Raw genomic sequence first — 8,356 nt, forward strand, 5'->3', positions numbered from 1 at the left:
CACGTAATTGACCACGTTAGGTTCGCTTTTAAGATGTTCTTTTTGTTCGTAGTACAACTTGGGGAGCATTACGTCGCGGAAGTAATTGCGGCTCGGCAGTTTGTATTTCGGGTCTATCTTTTTCATAAGGTCCAGAAAGCCTTCGTCAGCAACCATGCTAAAAGGTTGTACGTCTTTGGCTTTTATAAGCATGACGTATTTATCCAGCATTTTCTTGTGTTGCGAATCTGGCGCATACTCCACACTACGGTGCAGGAACACATCCAACTTTGGTGAATCTAGGGTATTCTCCTCCTCTTTATAATTTGGATGGATGTGCTTGAGGTGATCCATCAAGTTAGTGGTATTTCCTGCTGTTTTCAAAGCTTTTCCGCAGTGGTTACAAATTGCCTTTGCCTTGTCCGCTGTCTTTTTAAAGTGCTGCCAAACAAACTGCTCTTTTACGTACCTTTCCTTTGCCTTTTTTCTTAAAAGTGACGGCACAGAAACACCGATGGTTGAAAAAAAACATCGATGATTTAGAAACTTTCAAAAACATCGATGCATCGATGTTTTCATCGATGTTTTGACACCTCTGTCTTACTGTCAAGCGGCTGGGCTTGTTGCCAAACGGAAAACAAATCAATTGGAGAAATTTAAAAAAGAGGAGTCTGCTGGTACACAAAGAACACTAATGGAATGTTAAACGAATGTTTAATGTCTTCCGCGCCACCGCAATCCAGCTCCGAGTCCCAATGGGCATATTGGACCTTGAGGAAGTGGGAGCCGGATTGGGAACGGGGTTGATCCTCTGATGCTGCAGGAAGTCGCCCAGCATCCTGGCCATGGCTTCTCCAACTGTTCCTTAGCGGGCGCCCTATTTTCCTCCTCCCTATAGAAGCCACCGCGTCCTTCAGCTCCGCTTAAGTTGCCAAGTAGCTGGTGGTTATGGTGTACGGAGTCCTAATGAAGAGGACTTCGGAGATCATATTACTGGTGGTTCTGCTAAAAAGATCCTTCTATTAGTACAACGCAATCAAATTATTTTGGCCAGATCTTACTTTCTTTGCGAGGACACGCTCGGCAGGATGTCCATGTAGAGAGCGAATGCCACTCGGCATGTTCCTTCCCCCTGGGATTCTCTAGAGGATCTCCTCCAGCACTTCAACTATTCTTGTGGTATTGCTTCCTGTCGGCCAAGTCCCACAACAAGGCATCAGCTTGGATTAGGCGTCCTTTTTCATCTGCACTGACCTCCTTTAACCGTTTCTTCCATTTAAAATTTTTAAATTCCCACCGCTTCTGCACGAACACCGCCAAAGATTAAATTTATTCTTTGGGCCGCGGCTAACGGCGTTCATCGAAAATTCACTCGCAAAATATGGTATTTTTTCTGGTGTTTCCTTAGCTCATCTGAGTACCACGCTGAAAAACAGACCCGACGAAAAGCTTTAGCCGCCTGTTTGCCTCTCGCTCACTCCTATGGTTAGCTCGCGGTTTTCGTCGATGTGAGTACTAGGCTTTTGGCAACAAACCCAGCTGCTTGACAGTAAGACCATGCTGCATGCATTGCGGGTGAACTTTGAAAACTTCGGTCACACTACAAAGAATACGATTTTTCGACTAGTGAAACTCTAAGCCGATCTGAGTACTAAGCTTAAGGGGACTCATGTTCATGGAAGAGGAAGAACACATGGCGCCTTGATTCAAAATTATTGCATTTTTTAGCTTTATAAAAGTGTAAGACCAGAGAAGGAGAATGGATAATATATAAAATAGGAGAAGAAAAGGGAGAGAAGGTCGCAAACAATTTTAAAAAGATAAATGGAAAATTTGACTCCGCAAAACAGGACCCAATCATAGGCAATTTGAACTAGTTAAGGACACCTAATTAATTGATATGCAATTAAGTTCTTCATCTAGTTCTAGCTCCTTGCCCTTCTTCCATTCCCCCACTTCACTTCAAAATCAGTCATGGTAGGAATGAGTCAGTTAAAAACTCTTTTAAAGAAAAAAAATTATTGAGATTAAATTAGAAGAGGCGATTGTTGCAGTACAGGGATTAAAGCTAGAGCTTAGGAAAACCGATATGGAGATAGACAATATCGTTTGAGAGCCACGGTGAGTTTTTGAATATTATTAAATCTTACTTGAAAAGTTTATTAATTTTATAACACATCACAAAATCCGTGCAAAACGCAGCAACTCAAAAAGCAGCAAAGATGGTACCGATCCGGAATGCTACATATCTGCAACCCCTCCGATGTTTTTGTAAGTGTAGAAAAGCCATTTACCTTTTATTTGAATAGTTTGGATATCGACTTTGGCCAAAAACATTCCTAGCCAATTCTGTTAGTAGATTTTCTTGGGCCCCTCTATTATAAATTCAATAACTAAATCAGACTTCAAATGAGATAGTAGCTGTAACGTGTGTGGCTACTTGTGCGGTCTGTACTCAGATCCTGCCAGGTCCGAGCTTTATTTCTTATGATCAGACTCCTATATTTATTCTTAGGCTAGCTTAAGCTTAGGGGAGAGTGGGATAATAATAGTAAAAAAAAAGATTGGTTGAACATAGCAACTATAAATAAAGAGTCATCACATTGAAGTGGTATCATTGGAAAACATGGTCTTTTGCCTAAACTTTTTCCTACACCATTTTGAAGTATATTGCAAAGCCTTTGAGAAATGTTGCGAAATGTGGAAATACTTATAAAACTATCCTTGCCCCACTCTGCCCAATAAGTGTACGCTACAATTGAGGGTATACGAACAGTGGGATTTGTTATGTGACTATGTATCATGTATACGTAATGATTAAATGTTTAAGATCAACAGTGGACCTAAAGTATTATTTTGACTATCCCCTGGGAAAGCACGAACCCCAAGGAGAGAACAAAAGATAAAAAATGAAACAATTTCGGCCTATATATACAAACATTATTAAAGGGGAATTGTGCCGTAAAACTTTAAGAAACTTTAAATCCGTCACGGCCCACATGGAAGGTTGTCGATCGGCAAACTACACAATGGCTTGCGAGTGTGGCTTCCTATTTTCTGACTTGTCTTCACTTCGAGGCCACAGGTGTTGGCCAAGTACAAATAAAATGAAGAAGCTAAACACCAATTTTTGTACAGCCGTAAAGAAGCAGTCGGAAGAAGCTTTGAAAAGGCCCAGTGACTCCGTCTACTTCGCTGACCCGGATTCGCTATCTTTACCGTTCACACCGATGCCAAGCAGCCGCGAGGGTGTTTATAACTACGCGTAAGTAATTAATCAAAACTGGTATACAAACAATAAAATATATATATTTGTTTTAGAATTAATTAATAACGGAACGATCATTAACCAACGTAACCTTATAAAAACCCAATGTACGCTTCTACATATATAGAAATAAAGCCTGAAAAAAACCTTGAACATACCAGCATAAAATACATATCCAGGAGTGCCACAGGAATCACTTACTGTTAAGCTTACACATTTGTAAGAATCTCCTCCGTGAGATTGTAAGTTCGTGAAATTCGATCCTTCAAATGTGTTATATCTAATAGCCTGGGCCACTCCAATTTTTTTTAACTGTTGTTCACAGCGCACCCATCCGAAATTACTGCCACACAGAGGGACAAGATGTTGTGGGTGTGTAGATAGTACATTACTTTTCTTACGCAGGAGTAGACTTCAAAGTTGCCCAGGGTAGTCTCCCGGGAAACCTACGTATAAAAGTAAATAAAGCACTCGTAGTAAATGGATTGGCGCAAAAAAAGAATATTGAATACGATATTTCGTATATTGACATACCAACTCCATGTGGATAATTCGGCAGTAGCTGCCGTCAGTACTCGCTGCCATCACCGTGTTGAACCTCGTTATTTTTCCGCACTTGACCACCAGTGTGTTTACTAACAAAAAGAACAGAAAGTTGAAACTCCAAAATTTTTCGTACGCCTGAAGCAAGCCCTTTTTGGTATTTTGTATCCTCACGTTTAACCATTTCAAAAAGATAATTTCAAATAAATAATAAACTAAGGAGCGATGCGTCCATGGTAACATTTTGTAAGTTGTATTGAATGGTACAATATTGTTTCGAAGACGCACACCGATACTAGAAGTGGAAAAACATCGCTGCTTGTAGACATCAATCACTTGTATTTATACAATAAATTCTTATAGGTTAAAACGTTTTTTGTGGTAAAAATCCACCGCAGTTTCCTTTCTACACAACCTGTAGATTATCTAAAGACATGTTAACTATCTGAAAATATGTTAATACAGTTAATAACTTGAGTTTAAACACCTTTTTATACCCGTTACTTGTAGAGTAAAAGGGTATACTAGATTCGTCAGAAGGTATGTAACAGGCAGAAGGAAGCGTTTCCGACCCCATAAAGTATATATATTCTTGATCAGGATCACTAGCCGAGTCGATCTAGCCATGTCCGTCTGTCCGTATGAACGCTGAGATCTCGGAAACTATAAAAGCTACAATACTGGTATTAGGCATGCAGATTCCAGAGACCCCTGCGCAGCGCAAGTTTGTTTCAGCAGAGTGCCACGCCCACTCTTACGCCCACAAGCCGCCCAAAACTGTGGCTCCTACAGTTTTGATGCTAGAATAAAAATTCTAATTGAAATGTATTGTTCTCATCAATACCTATCGATTGATCACGCCCACAAACTGCCCAAGCCTGTGGCGCCCACAATTTTTATGCTAGATAAAAAATTTTAACTGAAATATATTGGTCTCGTCAATACCTATAGATTGATCCAAAAAAAATTTGCCACGCCCACTCTAACGCCCATAACGCTTAAATCTGTCTACCGCCGGTAGGTGGCGCATTTCAATCTCGCTTTGCTGCTTGCATATCTCCATTTCCCTTTGGTCCCTTTAGCTGAGTAACGGGTATCTGAAAGTCGAGGTACTCGGCTACAGCGTACTCCCTTGTTTTTATTCCAAAACAAGGAAAAAAGTTTATCAACATTTGCAAAAAAAAAATTTTTTTATATGTCAGTATCAACGCTGAGATCTCGGAAACTTTATGAGCTAGAAACTTGGGACTTGGCATGCAGATTCTTCATGTTCTGAGACATCGCACGTTTATTTAAGTAGGGTGCCACGCCCACTAGCGAGCGCCCACTAGTGAGTCAAACTCAAATTGACTTAGGCGCTGCTGCTCCAAACTGATCCACTTTCTTAAGCCAAAAAAGGGATGGAGCTCAGGATTTAAGATTCAGGATTTCAGGACCCAGTCATTGACACCACCACTGCTTTTCTTTCTATTTCAGTTTCTGCCTTCTGAAGTAACTTAAAGTAAATCAGTTTAGCTGATTCCTCCCGATTTAAGCCTGTCAACGGATAGATATACGCAAGAGCGGCCTACATATTATAGATGCGGTTAGAAAAATTAAGGCAAAGTGCTTCTTAATTTGTTTTGACATTTTAAATATATTGATTTTCTACACTGATAAAAAAATGGAATAGTAAATTTAAATGTGCGCCCATTGAATCCAAAATTTCATATATCATATTTAAATTTAATACAAAAAACATTATATTAAATACGAAACATATTAAATTGCCTAGTTTAATATAAAATTATTTAAATCAAAGAAGAGCATATTTAATTTAAATTTGAGTATATTTATTTTAAAAAATATTATATTTATCGTTAATATTTTCAGAATTAAAAAAGTCCGTATTTAAATTAAAAATGTTTCATATTAATTTTAAGAACTCAAATTATTTTATTTAAGAGTTTTTAATATTTAAAATAAAAATGTTTGTAATAATAATATTGAAAGTGTAAATTTGAAAGGGTTTTTCAATGCTTATATCAAATAAAAACACCTCAAGAAAATATCTTTTATATTTACATACAAATTTATTAATTAAAATGTATTTTATTTTTATTATAACTTTTAAATATGTTTCATACTTAAATATAAGTTTCTGCCCTGTCCGTTTTTAGGTACGGAAATATTTAAAATAAATATTTTAATTTTAAGCTGACTTCTTTTACAAAACGATTGATTTAATAAACTGTTCAAACCAAACATTATATGCAAATTTTTAAAAACAAATTGATATACATTAAAGTATATTGGCATACATATGTAATTAAGAATGTAGATGGTCAGAAAACAAACGAAGGCGCTAAGATAATTTTTGGCGGGTTTCTTTTGTTCTATGCTACACGCATTCATTCTTTCGCGTTTGCTTTGATCAATGACTCTTCTTCTTTACCATTTCACGACGCGTGCCATTGAAAACAGCGTGACCAAATTTGGTATTTTATCAGCTCTGATTTTATGTCCGGCAAATTAGCGTCGGTGACTTAGAGCCGCTGGAGGAACGGTGGAATATGGAACATGGGGCCAATTTTTATTCTTTTATTTTCTCGGCTTATTGGGGCCGATTCGAAAAAAATGCAAAATTGTTTAGAATAAAAATATCTATCAATCTAGATAGTTTGCAAACATATCCGACTTCTAGAAATTTATTAAAAATCTATTTAAAAAATCGGGTCCCCACAATTTTGTTTATTGCTCCCCTCACAGAGGTTGTACCAATATGCACGGTAAACCTGGTTATTGGGCGTTAATTCAAGTTTCTTGTCAGAAAGTATCATTAAGCTAAAGCCGTCAGTTTTTGAGAAAATAGCTTAACAGTGAAGGCACCTCGGATTTTCCCCATACAAAAAAGGGGGGCAAATATTAAATTGCACAGGGCTCCACTCTCAGACGTTGTACCAACATGCACGGTATATTGGCAGATTGGGGATCGCCTAAAGCAAGTTCAGTGCAAAAATCATAACGATAAAGCTGTCAGTTTTTGAGAAAATCGCTTTACAGTGGGGGAAGATAAATAATAAAAAGAAGTGCCGCCAGATTAAAGTTTGAACCAGTAAGTTCCAAGACATGAACCACTATGTAAAAAATGTATTCAGGACACAAACCATATGGGAAAAAAATAATGTTTCGACGCTATCTCTATTTTTAATTAATTTGACTTTCACAGACGTTGTACCAACATGCACGGTACCTCGTTGCGGTTCGGCGATCGAAAAGCCGTCAGTTTTTGAGAAAAAAGCATAGTGCGTTGTGGGCATCTCATTTGTTCCAAAATTGTAACTAGGAACACATTAACCTTATATCGATACCCTATATCGATACTTCGATAAAGGCAAGCTGAAAGTGTGGCATCACTCCCGATTCGCGGGAACTTTTTGTTTCCCAAGAGAGAATAGAAAAGGAAAACGGGAAGTACATAAAAGATGGCACGCCAAATATCTATGATAAAACGCGTATGTTTATTTTTGATTTTACTTATTAATTATATTAACAATAAAAATTTATTTTTCAGACAATCACCAATATTTATTTGGGGGACTCCCAGAAGGAGCCGCAACGTCGGCGGCAGCAGGAGCGCTCCGCCGACAGAGAGGAGTCGGCGCCGACGTCGTCCTGAAGACCAGGAGCGGGATGGCGAAGAGTTGCCACGTCGGTGGGAGCAGGAGCGCTCCGCTGATAGAGAAGAGTCGGCAAGTCGGCGCCGACGTGGTCCTGGAGACCAGGAGCGGGATGGCGAGGAGTTGCAATGTCGGCGGCAGCAGGAGCGCTCCGCCGATGGAGGGGAGCCGGCAAGTCGGCGCCGACGTCGTCCTGGTGACGAGGATCGGAATGGCGATGGCGAGGAGTAACAACGCTGGCGCCGACGACGCAATCGCCAATCCGCTCCTGGTCACCGCGCCAATGGCGGAGCAACGCGGCAGGAGGTAGCCGTAGAGCAACCGAGGGAAGCCGCCGATGGAGAGATGGAGATCAGGCTGCAGAAGGAAGCCGCCCAAAACAAATAAAAACAATTACATGTACACATACATAACAATAAAAAAGATTCAACATTTAAAATTCTGTTTGTTGTAATTATTTATTTATATAAAGCTAGCTGAAATGCGGCTCACCGGCACCGACAAAAATGTGCTCTCCGGCCTCTCGATGATGCACTGCATCATTGGACTTGGTCAGGCGCTTCAGAGCCTACGCCAGCTTGGGCAGATCGGTGGGGTTCTTGGGCTCCACAAGGGACAGGAAGAGCTTCTTGACCTGAAATCGAATGAGAAGATAATACGAAATTAGTAATGTCAAATATTTTATTCTTCACTGTTTAATGTGTATAGAATGCACTGTAAAAGTTTCAAATATTCTATAATTCTATATAATTATTTGGTACTTGTTTGAATTTTAATTTTATTTTTTGTAGGGTATGACAAATTCGTGTATTTTGTACAAATTCGGAGTTCCTTAAACGGGGTCAGCTACAAAATGCTGTTTCCCACCGATTTTCATTACAATTGTTTTTTTATAAAATACACTAAG

Source organism: Drosophila subpulchrella, chromosome 3L, assembly GCF_014743375.2.
Source record: "Drosophila subpulchrella strain 33 F10 #4 breed RU33 chromosome 3L, RU_Dsub_v1.1 Primary Assembly, whole genome shotgun sequence".
In the NCBI taxonomy this organism is placed as follows: domain Eukaryota; kingdom Metazoa; phylum Arthropoda; class Insecta; order Diptera; family Drosophilidae; genus Drosophila; species Drosophila subpulchrella.